Below are 15578 nucleotides of genomic sequence, written 5' to 3' on the forward strand. Positions count from 1 at the left end.
AAAAATCCAGTAAAAAAATACTCTCTACGTCCTGAAATAACATGTCCAACATGTATAGTAATTCATTTTTACAAAAAAACCTTTCTTAATTCTGAATGTTTTGAAAACATATCCGATTCAAATATTCATCTTTCTTCGCATCGGTGACGACGCGTGCCACTCCTCCTCTAAGAGGGTGTCTGACACTGCAGCTCAACCGTCATTCGCAGCTTCCTCCGCCGCCCGCCATAGTCAGGTTGTCCAACTCATACACGAACATGTCCCGCATCGATGCTGGTATATGTTTCGTATATTTTCGCCGGCTTTATTTTAATGGTAGATAAGTAAGCGTACCAAAGAAATAATTCCTCAGGTCGTAAACATATGTAAAAAATACTCCCTACATCCCAAAACAACTTAGGTCAGGGTGAAATACCTGCGCGGCAATTACATGTGTTGTCAACGGCGACGCTCGAGGACGTCGTTACCTCCTTGGAGGCGCTATCATGACACTGACTGGACTCCCTCCTCGAGCACAAGGGAAAACCCTAGGTCCGCATTGTCGGACTGGTCAGCTGAGGCATCTTAGCGTCGTTCCCTTATTGAGAGCGCGACTTGGTGTGTGTGTGTGTATGTGTGTGTGCGCGTGCGTGTGCGCGCGGATGTGTGCATGTGTGTTTTGTGTGTCCTCCCGTGGAGGTTGTACCCCTAATGTCTTGTTTCCACTCAATGAAACATAAATTATTTTGCGTTATCTCGAAAATAATTCATAACAAGTAACCGTGCTAACACTAAAAACGCCATCAATCGGCAAAATTTGCATCTTGTAATAAGTAAGAAATGCATAAGCATTTTTATCTAAGAAGTATTAATAGCAACATATCTTTCGAGAAAATATTATGGACTAACAAATGCACTAAATTCAATGCCTTAGTTTTTTCAGATGGTTAATTTAATTAGGACTATTACGCGACCTTACAAGTATAATCATTCATGAATCATAATTTACCTACATAGTGGGACATTTGGGCTTCACAACGAATTTACCTTACTCCCTTTATTTATTCCTACCTTGGTGTACCAATATATGAATGCAGTAAACACCTGATGCATCAAGAGGTATAGAATATACCTCAAAAATATAAACACAAGCCTCTGGAATTTCTTGTCCATATCATGCAAGAAAGATGAAAAGAAATAATTAGCTAACATGAACGGCAAAAGAGAAATAAAAATGCATCGATCACTAAAGGATTGTCTTCTCGCAAGGATCATGTCACTGGTGGCTAAGCTCCTCTACTGGTCGTGCTATTTACCAAAATCGCGAGATTCCTATCTATTTGGTCTAGTCTTTCTTTGTCCCTTGTCACCTCTGACGGGGAATAGCTCCTCTCCTATCATGTTTGCCCCTCCTACAAAAATCATTGGCCACGGGATCTGCAAATATGAGAGGCATTTCGGTAAGAGATAGGAGAGAGAGAGGGATGAAGAGACAAAGAGCGGGAGTATAAAGGAGGCTAGTGCCCGTGTGCTGCACATCCGGCTCCCAGCCAACTTGTACCAGTCCAAGCCGTAGGCGCAGGTTAGATCGTCTTTCCCCACCACGCGGAGACAGAGATGAGGGATGAACCTTGCGCTGTGCATCGAGGTAAAGCGAGGAGGGAGGCCTGCACATGGAGAGAAAGATGAAGGGGGAGGGTACCATTGCAGCCACCAGTCGCTAGCAGCGTCGAGCCGTCGTGGGAGACTGAAGAGATGAACGTGTTGGTGGCAGATGCAATGGAAATCAGATGGATTTTTCTAATGAATTTGGAAGCTAAATTACAGCTAACGAGAAAAGAAATGAAATATATTTTTGTGCTACCCTAGGAAAGAGAGCGGCGATTTGGTAGGGATATTAGTGTTTGGGACGAGAATAGTGCGAGCGATTTCTTGATTGCTTCCTTCCTAAACTGGCACAGTCCAATCGAACAGTGTCAATTCCTTCAATGTTTAGTTAGCGTTTTTAGAGCAATTGTACCGTGCAGATGTGTTGAATATTTGACATCAAACATTTTTCATAATATACGGTGCAGATTGGGGAAGCATTAAAAGATTTTTTGGCAAGTATTTTAATACTTGTGTCGACAGATTGATATCACGCTGAGATTGTTTCCTAATTAGATCGGACGAAATGGAGACCGTGAGAATGATTGGATGGCCAGGATTTTTTCAATGACGACCACCAAAATGCGTTGAGTGTCAAACGACCAACTCCAATTAATAGTAAAGACTATTTTACGGTTTCAACTACGGTGTTTGAGCTTTTGGCATATTGTGGGCATAAGTGGCTTGGTGGGCAGCGGCGCAGCCACACAAAAATTAATGGCCGCATGTGTCAAAACTCAAGACGATTCAGTAGCACCACGTGTTGCTTGCACTTAGTAATTTGAATTACTATGTATAACTTGTTGTAACAGATTATCGTGTAAAACACCTGCTGATAGAAAATTTCCTTACGATATTAGAAAGAAAAAAACTGCCACATGAAAGATTTTTTTTTTTTTTTTTGAGAAACTGCCACATGAAAGATGCTAACACCAAAAAATCACGACTCTGAGATTTGATGGTTTGGATGGGGCGGGTCAGAACCGTACCATTGGCCGATCATAATTTTTCAAACATTAAAATCCCATTTGTTTTGGCCTTTGTTTGCAGTGTCAGCTTAAGACAAAATTCTTCTACTCTATTCTTTTTCAGAAAAATGAGTAAATTAATAAGATGACATACATGTCTCCTTTTGCATCTTACATCATGTAGTTTACTAACAGTTTGCATATACCTAAATAAATTATGAAGTGCGTGGGGTATGATATAAATAATGTCTCTGTTCCATTTAAATTTGTGCAGCTCACCCATGCCATGATATCTCATGGTAATGAATATTTATTTTTTATGCTAGGAAAAATAACTTGAACCGCTAATTGTTTGCTAGGATTCTGCTTCCACTTAGATTAAGTTGCATCACATCATCCTTAATTACCATGGCATGCATGATTACCATGATCACGCTCGATCTTTTGCTGTAGTACTTAGTGTTGCATCAGTTGTTTCTTTTACTGCTTCGCTTCTTCATATGTTATTTTGCCATTTTTGCCTATCTTTTATTCAAGTGGTGTCTTATGATGCTTTAATCGAGTCTTATTTCCTATTCACAGGTTTACCCTATGCAACCGTTACATCATCCACCTTCCATATCCTATTATACCTGCCATTTTTGTTTTTCTTGTTGGCCTTGCAAGTCGTAGTTACATTCTTAGGATTGTTGTTCGAGTTGTGTTATCTTGATCTACGATGTTATGGGAAGATGCCACGTGCACTACTTGATGGTTACGAGATGGATATGAAATGTTGGAGATGATCATGGTTTACTTTCATGTTTAACAACTTAAATTGCTATGAGAATAATAATTAATAAGAGACATTGACTGGCAAGCTGCTAGCAAAAGCATTTTGTAGCGTCCACTTGTATCCCCTAGGACTCTGAGTTCTTATTATATGTTCTAAACTGAACGTACTAACCACACATGGCTATGTTTACAGGCATCCCCTCAACTACTACCAGAATCTACATTTTTTTGGGGGAACATAACTAGATCGGGTTCATTCATTTGCTTACATTGTGTACTTATGTTATTTTTTACATTATGTTGTCTTTGGGTGCTTACGATCACTTTCGGGTCTCTGACATTCATGGTAGAGATATATTCTATGTGCATGTATTTGGTAGTTTAGGATTTGCAATCCGTTTCCTACCTTATCTCTAGGAGAGCCTTCTTGACCTCCAAGTCTTGTACCACTATATATACTTTCCCGTGAGGCTTAATACATCAACCATCATATTCCACCAATCTATCTCCCTCTCTATCGTTCTACATGGTATCAACCGCAAGATTCTAGACCTAGCCGCCGCAAACACTTCCGCACCGCCCCTCCCCCGGGGAGGTCGATCTCCATGATCTCCGCCGGGGGCCGTGCAACCCGTATGAGGGTTTGTATGCCGATCGGTTGATCGGCTGCCCTCGCGTATTTGAAGTTCGTTCGTGTCGCCTCGTAGTCCCTAGTGTTGGCTAGAGTGGGTGTGGCCACGTTGTTTAGATCTTTCACTAGTGGAAAACAGGCCTTTTGATCCGGGTGGTTAGGGCCTTTTGTCGCGGGCGGCCAGCCGCGACAAGCAAGGCGCGATAAAAGGTAGGCCTTTTGTCCCGGGTCGCTTACGACCCGCGACATAAGGTCCACCACGTGGCAGCCGCGGGGCGCGCAGGGCACAGGCCCTTTTGTCGCGGGCGGTATTACCACCCGCGACAAAAGGCCCTCTACGTGGCGCGCGCACAACGCTGCTGCTTTAGGGTTTGAGGGGTGCAGCACCCCTCCCCCCCCCCCCCCCCCCCGCCACCGACCGCCTGTTATTTCATTTTTTTCGTTCGAAAATAAAAGTTGCATATATTTGTACGCTACTAGAAGTTGTACACGTTCATTCATTTTATATATATATATATAGATCGATCAAACAAATATTGGAAGCAAAAGTCGATTCCCCTTACACATATTCGTAGATTCCCTACATATATACATGGAGCTCACGATCGACAAGCGGTACTAATGACCGTCTATTTGGAGGTAGAGCATCTATTTGGACTAAACAAGCCTTTGTTATTTATTACTTCTCTAACCAAAAGTCCCGCCAGTTCCTCCGCGATTCCTAGTGCGTGTTCCTTTGGTTGGAGTCTGTCCCGCATGAAGTCGACCTATATACGAAAATGAGATGAGTATGACTATATCAGTCTTGATAACGAAATATTGATGATAATAAATAAAGTTGTGAATGTTATTGCTTACGTCGAATTTATTTTTGTTCTGCTTCTCAGTGGTTAACATGCGAATGGACTCGCAAACGTAGTATCCACATAGATTCGTCCCTTGTGGCTGCTGGGGGCACGGTACAGGAGTAAATGTTAGCTTCTTTGCAAAGGTAATCTCCTTATGAACATTCTTCAAAGCTTGCCAAGCCCTGCCAGGCAAAAGAATGATTGAATGAGTGGATAATTAATTGATATCTCACGAAAGATAAAGCGCGGCGATGAAGGAAATTACACTTGGAGCAACTTCTGCAAGTCCTGGAACCCGTCCAGGCCTCTACTCAGTGGGTCTTTTACTTCAACTATTCCCTTATCAGGTTGAATGTCTAGTAGAATCCAGTGGAAGCTGCACATGTTATGCATATACGTCAGGAATTATACTTAACATCGAGTAAGAAAAATTGAATGTGCATAAAAGATCATTAAGACTCTCACTCGTAGTTGTAAGGAAACAATATTGAATCACAGAAATATTGCTCCCCCAAAAACCTTAGTAGGTTTCCCCCTGTTTCTTCGCGTTTATGCTTCACCGTTTCAGCATGTATTTTATCTGGGTCAACAAACCCAACATTGATAATATTATTACTTTTGCATTCACTGATCTTCAGTCTGCATAAGAGAACCCATAAGATATAATGAGTATATATATGCAATAAAAACGAACATGAACTGAATGAAAATGAACTTATATGTAGTTAACAACTTACAAGCAATAGCAACTCATGAGAGATTTGTCGAGGGCTTCTAGATTGAATAACTGCCAGAGTTCATTCATCTCAATATGGATCTCCTCCTTTCGGTAGTAATATTCCCATGGTATACTCGCCACGATGTACATTATGTTCTCCTTGCATGCATCAAGGTACCACTGATGCAAATTCCGCATATGTGTTGGCAGTTTATGCAGCTGTTCTCTGCTGACCAAGTCGGCCCCGTAGACAAATTTAGGAGCTATATCAGCAGTGGGTATTGCAGCATCTGCTGCAGACAGCAATTCCTCCACGGTAACTGAACAAGCAGCCGCTAGCCTTGCAGCTTCTTCCATATCGATACCACCATGATGTTCCTGGTACAGCTTGGGAACATTAAGCACTTTGAGTGCTGGGATCGATTGTTTGGGCTGAGCACCGAGGAGGGGAACTTCCTTTCTCTTTTTGCCTTTTGTCGTTTGCTTGGCCTTGAGGGGTGCACTTGTTGAACTTGACTTTTTCTCAGCTGCACTTCTAGCTGATGATTTGCTCGTGCCAGCAATGTCCTTCTCCTTAGCCTTTTCATCCTTCTTTTGGTCAATTACCTTCGCAAGAGTGCGTGTATAGTCATCCTTCTTCTCGTGTAACTCATACTGCGATGGTGTGTTCAGAAAACTAGTAGCATATTCTATTTGCTTCTCTGTGTATGGCTCTGGCGCTGGAGGTTTTGGCTTATGAAAAAAATCATAATTGTATTTCTTAACAATGGCATCATTTTCCTCCGGGGTACGATCGTAAGGACGGGGGGGAGGAACCTTTGGTACTTTTGGGAGGGGCGACTTCTTGCGGACAGGACTCTTGAAACGCTTCCGGCTGGGTGCATTCCGAGTCTTAGTGGGCGGAGGCGGCGGCGCTGGAGATGGAGATGGACTACCGATGTCGTGGTCGACGTCGTACCCACGGGGTGATGGTGGCGACATGTGATCAGTAGGAGGAGGTGATGGTGGCCTGCGATCACCTGGAGGAGGTGATGGTGACCTGCTGGGACGACTGGTACTAGGTGCTACCCAGCCTGGCAGCCTGATGTTCTTCTTTTTCCAGAGAATGATTTCTCCCAGCACCTCTCTGAGTGTAAGCCCCCCATCACCTCCAGGGATATCGAGCTCCAATGTCTCCCACGACGGGACAACTGAATCCACCCCGACACGAGCATAGCCAGCTGGAATCGGATTGCCATGCCATGTTGCCGGCTCACCTTCAGGTCCAAATGCCGGTAAGACATAGCCGACCGCCACCTTAACAGAAACCTTCCTGAACACCTCATGGAGATCACAAGGTGTTTGCTCCTTGATTCCATCCAAGGGGTCGCCAGGACCGGCATCTATCATCATCCGTGTAGGAGGGGCCTCCGAGTCGGCCACGCTGCTGTCTCGTCGCTGAGATATGTCAGCGGTATTATCTGGCGGGCGCTGTCCTTTTAGTTCATTTATCTCCCGCTGCTGCTGCTGAAGCTCCCGCTGCTGCTGGTCAAGTCGGCGTTGGAACTCGGCCATCCGGTCATTCTGCACCTCCAGCTGGCATTGTTTAGCTCTCGCTCGGCTTCTATAAGTCTCCGCGTCGGCCGGAAACCCAAGCGACCACGGAACACTAGGGCCGAAGCCTCTTGTTCGTCCTCCCTTCTCAGGATTACCGAGGACAAGCGTCAGCAAGTCTTTCTCTCTATCGGGAGCAAACTTTAGTTTTCCCGCCTTTATATCTGTCGTCACTTCAATCCATTTTTGCCTGGGTACCCTAACCCTGGTGTCACTTTCAACAATGTTCCCTGTCTTCATGTCATACTCACAGCCATGCGCGAGGAACCAATTTCGAGCCCTAGTGTCCCATCCTTCTCGTGTGGGTTCTGGAGTGATCCCGTTCAGCTCCATCTCAGCCTCTTGTGCATCCCACTTAGGCATGGCTCTTCCGTAGCCCCCTCGCCCCGTATGATGGTGATATTTCTTCTCGCTTGCATTCTTCTTGTTTTTCGTTGACAGGTTCACAGTCTCCTCTGATTCTTTGTACCTCACAAATTCTTCCCAGTTATGCTCCTGCTTCGCTAGGTAGTTCTCGAATAATGGAGGCTTCTTGTCTTTCTTATAATTTTTCCATAACCGGTTCTTATACGCCCGGAAAAGTTCCCCCATCTTCTTAAGAGCCCATTTCTTCACTAGCGCCCGCTGCTTAGCATTCTCAGACTCCGATCCCAAATCTGGCAAAGTGAAATGTGCCATGAGGTCTCTGAAAAGTGTGTCTTTGTACCTATCGGCAACCTGATTTTCGGACACATTCTTGGTCTTGTTCCATTCTCTGACAGTGATCGGGATACGATCTCTAACCACAACTCCGCACTGATTTTTGAACTTCACTCCGACATTCTCGGGTACCACCGGTTGGCCTTCCGGTGATATAGCTTCAATTGTGAAGTGGTCTTTTTTGGTCAACTTCTTTGCCGGGCCTCGTTTCTCTATCTTATCTTCGGAGGCCTAAGAGAATACATATAGAATTGCATTAATGCCTCTATACTAATGCCTCAATACATATGTACATATAGAATTCCATTAATACCTCGTCATGACCGGAGCCGTCGGCTTCTCCGTCACCGGAGCCATCGTCGGCTTCTCCGTCACCGGAGCCATCGTCGGCTTCTCCGTCACCGGAGCCGTCGGCTTCTCCATGACCGGAGCCGCGGGCTTCTCCATCACCGGAGCCGCGGTCTTCTCGGTCGGCTTCTGTACCATCGCGGATTATGTCCGCGAACATGTCTTCCTGTTCCAAGTCCCGTTCGAATGGATCCATTGTTTCTGCAAAAGAATTAAATCGATAAGTACATGTTCTAACCCTAACCCTAATCAAATACAAACCAAACCCTAACCCTAATCAAACACAAACCAAACCCTAACCCTAATCGGCGACACGTGTTTGCGAGAGGGAGAGGGCTTCCTCGGCAACGCGTGTTTGCGAGAGGGAGAGGGTGTTGGCGACGCGTGTTTGCGAGAGGGAGAGGGTGTCGGCGACGCGTGTTTGCGAGAGGGAGATGGTGTCGGCGACGCTAGTTTGCGAGAGGGAGAGCAGGTGTGGCGACGCGTGTTTGCGAGAGAGGAGAGGAGTGTCGGCGACGCGTGTTTGCGAGAGGGAGATGGTGTCGGCGACGCGTGTTTGCGAGAGGGAGAGTGTGTCGGCGACGCGTGTTTGCGAGAGAGAGAGAGAGGGTGTCGGCGACGCTAGTTTGCGAGAGAGAGAGGGTGTCGGTTTGCGAGAGAGAGAGGGTGTCGGTTTGCGAGAGAGAGAGGGCGTCGGCGACGCTAGTTTGCGAGAGAGAGAGGGTGTCGGTTTGCGAGAGAGGGTGTCGGTGTCGGTGGAGAGAGGGTGTCGGCACAAACTAAACCCATAAAGCAAATACATATACTAAAAAACCGTAAATACATATACTAAACATTTTTCTAAACTAAACATTTTTCAACCTAAAACTAATCAATTACATACTAACTAATTACATACTAACTAAACTAACTAATTACATTACATACTAAACTAACTAAACTAACTAATTACATACTAACTAAACTAACTAATTACATACTAACTAATTACATACTAACTAATTACATACTAACTAAACTAATTACATACTAACTAAACTAAAACTATACTAACTAACTAACTAACTAACTACAAACTAACTACTAACTACTAAAATTAACTAAAATTACATAAAACAAATTAACTAAAAACTAAAAAATTAAAAAAAATGGCGAAGAACGTGCAAGGCGGCGGCGGCGTGTGCGCGGCAGCGCGGGAGGACTACCTGAGAGGTCGACGCGAGAGCGGGGCGCCAGAGGAGGAGGAGTCGAGCGGCGCGGCGGCGCCGGAGGAGGTCGACGCAGGCCGGCGGCGCGGCAGAGGAGGAGGTCGAGCGGCGCGGCGGCGTCGGAGGTCGAGGCGGCGCACAACAGAGGAGGAGCGCGGCGGCGCGGCAGAGGAGGTCGAGGCGGCGCGTCGGAGGACGAGGAACGGGACGGCGGCGGCGGCGAATTTGGGCAGCCTGGCGGCGCAAATTCGTCTAAGTGTTGGCCTCCAGGAGTCGCGGGTGGCGGCTCCGCCCGCGACGGCCCCTCTTATACCTACCCCCCTTTTGTCGCGGGTGGGGGCTTGACCCGCGACAAAAGACCTCTTTTGTCGCGGGTCAAGCCCCCACCCGCGACACAAGGGGGGTCTTTTGTCGCGGGGCAAGCCCCCCCCCGCGACAAACGGCCTTGGGGGCTGATCCGCGGCCCAGCCCATCCAACGGCTCTGGCCGTTTGAATCCAACGGCCTAGAGCCGTTGGATGGGCTGTGCCACGGATCAGCCCAACTAGAGGCCTCTTCACCCTTTATTTTTTGTATTTTAAATTAAAAAAAACTATTATTTCAATAACTTTTGAATGGTAACTCAAATACAAATGTTTTATATATGAATATTGATCAGAAAAAGGTAATGAACATGAATATGACATCCATATACCTTTTTGCATCTCGCGTCATATGAAACGTTGATAGTCGGGTATGTTTCACCCCTGTGCACCGCCGCCGTGCCACACGTGTCGCGTCCCCGTGCCACGTGTCGCGTCCCGTCGACGCCGTCGTGCGACGTGTGGCCACCGCTTCCACGTGCCTCACCCGCCGACGCCGTCGTGCGACGTGTGGCCACCGCTTCCACGTGCCTCACCCGTCGACGCCGGCGTGCGACGTGTGTAGCCGTGGCTTACACGTGCCATGCCCCGCGTGCGCTATATATAGCGACGACTGCGGGTGCAACCACACGTCGCCACCGCCTCCTCAGCTCATTCATCTCCGGGATGCCTCCACGTCGTCGAGGGGCGTCCGGTTTCCGTGGCGTTCGAGTGCGTCCGAGCGGTAGGTTCAACGCCGAGATACGCGCCGGTGGCTTCCGCCTCACCCTCGGCACGTACAACACGCCGGAGCTGGCGGCGCGCGCTTACGACGCGGCGGCGTGGCGTTTTCGGCGGCCACGGCGCGACATGAACTTCCCGGATGTTGAATCGCTAGAGGAGGCAGAGTTCCTCGCGCCACCGCCGTGCCTCGTTGACGACGAGGACCGTCGACGGCACCGCCAGGTGCAGCGCAGGATCGCCATCGCCGAGCACGACGAGCCGTTGATGCGCCAGTGGAGGGCGCAGTTCCCCAACGACATCGAGAACACCGACGCGTTCTTCGCTATCCTTAGGGCACAACACAGGTCCAACAGGCGCCACCGTCGGGCAGTCGCCAACTTCGAGCTCGAGAACCCGAATACAACTTGGACCGAAGACGACCCTCGGTGGGATGACATTTGGACGGAGACAACCTCCGACGACGACTGAGACTAGACTAGTAATTTATCTATTTTATTGTAATTTCAATAAAGTCGTTGTCGGTTCTATTAGTTTAAATTTAGTTTATAAAGTCGTTGACGGTTGTTTGTTCAATAAAGTGGTTGACACGAAATTTATTACGACTGAACTGAAATTAAAGTACAGAGCTCAACTGAAAATTAAGATACATGGCCAGATTCGAATGTTGGAGCCATTCAATCATAGTCGTGCCTAGCCCTATAATACTCGCCACTGTAGTCATCATAGTCGCCGACGTCATCGTCGCTAGCATCGGGGTCGCGGTTGTCCAACCTCGGCGGGTGAGCACGCGTGGGCTGGGATTGAGGGTAGCGCAGGCGGGGGCCACGATAGGCCAGGACGCTCTGGAGAGTCCGGCCGCGCCACCACATCCGACGGCCGGCCTCGTTGAAGTTCGAAGGAGGCGGGCCGTCCTCCTCGTACCTGGCAACCGCCCTCTCACGCCGATTGATGAAGAAGCTGTCCCAAGTCGGGCTGTAGTCGGGATGCCACTGGGGATTCCTCCGCTGCTCAGGCGTGAGCTCGAAATAGTAGTGGTTCGTGATGGCCATCTCGCGTGGCACACCAAGAGGGATAGGAGGGACCGGTACGCCTCCGACGCTCAGCAACCAGCCGGTCGGGACGCGGTAGCCGGGCGGGCAGGGGTAGTTCGAGGCGCAAAGCGCCTCCGCCTCCCGGGGTGTTAGACATACGATGGAAGCCATGGGAGAGAGTGATGAGGTTTGCAGATATGAGTCCAAGCCTACATATATATAGTGGAAAAATGGCGGGAATGCGGGAAGAAAATAGGCGGGAACGAAGTGGCGCGCGAAACTTTCATCCCGGGTGGAGGCTCAAACCGCGACAAAAGACTGGGGGAGGCTTATCTAGGAGGGCCTTTTGTCACGGTTGGTGGCTGCAACCGCGACTAAAGCTGTCGGCAGGATAATAAGTATGTGTCGGTAACCTTTTGTCACGGTTGGTGGCTGCAACCGCGACAAAAGACTGGGGGAGGCTTATCTAGGAGGGCCTTTTGTCACGGTTGGTGGCTGCAACCGCGACTAAAGCTGTCGGCAGGATAATAAGGATGTGTCGGTAACCTTTTGTCACGGTTGGTGGCTGCAACCGCGACTAAAGCTGTCGGCAGGATAAGGATGTGTCGGTAACCTTTTGTCACGGTTGGTGGCTGCAACCGCGACTAAAGGTGTCGGTAGGATAAGGACGCGTGGGTGGACGCACTGCTCGATGAGATAAAGCATGTAGCGCACGACGGCCTGTCGAAGGAATAAGACAAAGTAGAAGCGGTGCCGTGCCTATAAAAGGAGCATCGATACGCCTTGCCAAGCAGATCAACAAGCCAAGCACAGTTTCATTCCCATGGATGAAGGAAAGGGTTGGGAAATCTCCCGTGGCGCAGCTTCTCGAAGATGTCGTTGGTGCACACGCCCTACGGCATCTTCGGAAGCTGCTCCTCGGAAAAATTTCCATGCAAGCCCGTGAAAGACTCCGTCTCCTCTAACAGTGTTGGGGAAAGGGTTCTCATTATTACATAAATGTAGAGATTGTCTTGGGAACTATATATGAAGAATACATTATTACATCGCCATCTAGTGTTGTGATCTTCTACGCCGTAGCCATGGAGAATCTTCATCATTTAGCAAGATGCTTGGGTCAATTTTCACCGTGAAGGGCGGAATTTCTTTAAACTTATTATAATGTTCTGACATGTCTGTCTTGTCATCCACTCCCACGATGTTTCTTTTCCCCGAAAGAACTATGTGGCGCTTTGGCTCCTCGGTTGATGTATTCTTTTGTTGATTTCTTTTTCTTGATTTGCTAGACATGTCCTTCACGTAGAAAACTTGAGCCACCTCGCTGGCTAGGACAAAAGGCTCATCCAGGTACGCAAGATTGTTGGGATCCACTGTTATCATACCGTACTTATCGTCAATATGTATAGCGCTGAGCTTCACCCATTTGCACCGAAACAAAGGGACCTTAAAAGTGGGACCATAGTCAAGTTCCCATATCTCCTCTATGTATCCATAATATGTGGTGGTCTGCCCATTCTCGTCTGTTGCATCGAAGCGGACACCGCTATTTTGGTTGGTGCTCTTTTTATCTTGGTCGATCGTGTAAAATGTATTCCCATTTATCTCGTACCCTTGGAATGTACATATGTTTGAAGATGGTAACCTGGCCAACAAGTACAGCTGCTCCACCGCAGATGGGTCATTAATGAGATGTCTTTGCAACCAACTGCCGAAGGTATTCATGTGTTGACGTGTAATCAAGGACTCGGGCTGGCCCGGGTTTATTTCTCGTAAAACATTCTTATGTTTCTCGATGTACGGAGCCACCAAGCTGGAATTGTATAGAACTGTGTAGTGTGCTTGATTGAAAGAAATCTTGTCCCTCCACACCGTTGCTTTCCTTCCTAGTGTGCCTTTTCCAGTCAGCCTCCCCTCATACCGAGATTCAGGAACACCAATCGGCTTAAGGTCAGGAAGAAAGTCAACACAAAACTCAATGACCTCCTCAATTCCGTAGCCCTTTGAGATACTTCCTTCCGGCCTAGCTCGGTTATGAACATATTTCTTTAAGACTCCCATGAACCTCTCGAAGGGGAACATATTGTGTAGAAATACAGGACCGAGAATTCTAATCTCTTCAACTAGGTGAACGAGGAGGTGCGTCATAATATTGAAGAAGGATGGTGGGAACAACAACTCGAAGCTGACAAGACATTGGACCACATCTTCCTGTAATCCTGACAAAGTTTCTGGATCCATTACCTTCTGAGAAATTGCGTTCAGGAATGCACATATCTTCACAATGGCTAGTCGAACATTTTCTGGTAGAAGTCCCCTCAATGCAATCGGAAGCAATTGTGTCATAAGCACGTGACAGTCATGGGACTTCAGGTTCTGGAATTTTTTCTCCTTCATATTTACTATCCCCTTTATATTCGACGAGAAACCAGACGGAACCTTGATACTGAATAGGGCTTCAAAAAAGATCTCCTTCTCTTGTTTGGTAAGAGCATAGCTGGCAGGCCCTACAAACTGCCTGGATGATTGCCGTTTCGTCCTTTATGAAGTTCCTGGTCCTCCCGTGCTTCTGTTGTATCTTTTGTCTTTCCATACACGCCGTAAAACCTAGAATATTCACACAAAGATTCTTGGTCAGGTGCATCACGTCGATTGCAGAGCGGACTTCCAGGACTTTCCAATATTCTAGCTCCCAGAAAATAGATTTCTTCTTCCACATGGGCGCGTGTCCGTCATCGTCTTTCGGAACAGGTCGACTGCCTGGACCCTTTCCAAAGATAACATTTAAATCCTTGACCATGTCAAATATATCAGCACCACTACGGGGGACAGGCTTCGGACGGCGGTCTGCCTCGCCATCGAAATGCTTGCCTTTTTTCCTTAAGGGATGCTTGCGCGGAAGGAAACGACGATTGAACGGGTACACAACTTTTCTGCTTTTTCCCAAATATTTACTTTCAGTCTCATCTAAACAGTGTGTGCATGCATTGTATCCTTTGTTCGTCTGTCCTGAAATGTTACTGAGAGCAGGCCAATCATTGATGGTTACGAATAGCAACGCTCGTAGGTCAAATTCTTGCTCCGTGTGCTCATCCCACACACGTACACCTGGTTTGGCCCACAACTCCAAAAGTTCATCGACTAATGGCCTTAGGTACACATCAATGTCGTTGCCCGGTTGCTTTGGGCCTTGGATAAGCACTGGCATCATAATGAACTTCCGCTTCATGCACAACCAAGGAGGAAGGTTGTAGATACATAGAGTCACGGGCCAGGTGCTGTGACTGCAGCTCTGCTCCCCAAAAGGATTCATGCCATCTGTACTTAGACCAAAGTATAAGTTCCTTGCCTCACCTGCAAAATCCGGAAACTCTCTCCCGATGTTTCTCCACTGCCGACCATCAGCGGGGTGCCTCAACATCGCGTCTTTCTTACGTTCTTCCATGTGCCATCGCAACAACTTGGCATGCTCTTTTGTTTCTGAACAAACGTTTCAACCGTGGTATTATTGGAGCATACCACATCACCTTCGCAGGAACCCTCTTCCTGGGTGGCTCGCCCTCAACATCACCAGGGTCATCTTTTCTGATCTTATATCGCAATGCACCACATATCGGGCATTTATTCAAATTCTCGTACTTCTCACCGCGGTAGAGGATACAGTCATTAATGCATGCATGTATCTTCTGCACATCTAATCCTAGAGGGTAGACAAGCTTCTTTGCTTCATATGTACTGACGGGCAATTCATTATTTCTTGGAAACAGCTTCTTTAATATTATCATCAATTTCTCAAATCCCGAGTCACCCCCACCCACCTCTGCCTTCCCTTTCAGCCATTCCCCTCTGCTACCCAGCTTTCTATGCCCCACTTCACAACCGGGGGACAACAATTTGTGGTGGTCCTCTAACATCTTGTCGAACCGCAACCTCTCCTTATCCGTGTCACGCCTCTTCTTGCATCAGTAAATGGCCCGACGAAGATCATCATCAACAGGATCATCTGATGCCTGTTCTTCACCTCCTTCTTCTTCATTGTCGTCCATTGCGGTA

Source organism: Lolium perenne, chromosome 7 (assembly GCF_019359855.2).
Source record: "Lolium perenne isolate Kyuss_39 chromosome 7, Kyuss_2.0, whole genome shotgun sequence".
Lineage (NCBI taxonomy): Eukaryota > Viridiplantae > Streptophyta > Magnoliopsida > Poales > Poaceae > Lolium > Lolium perenne.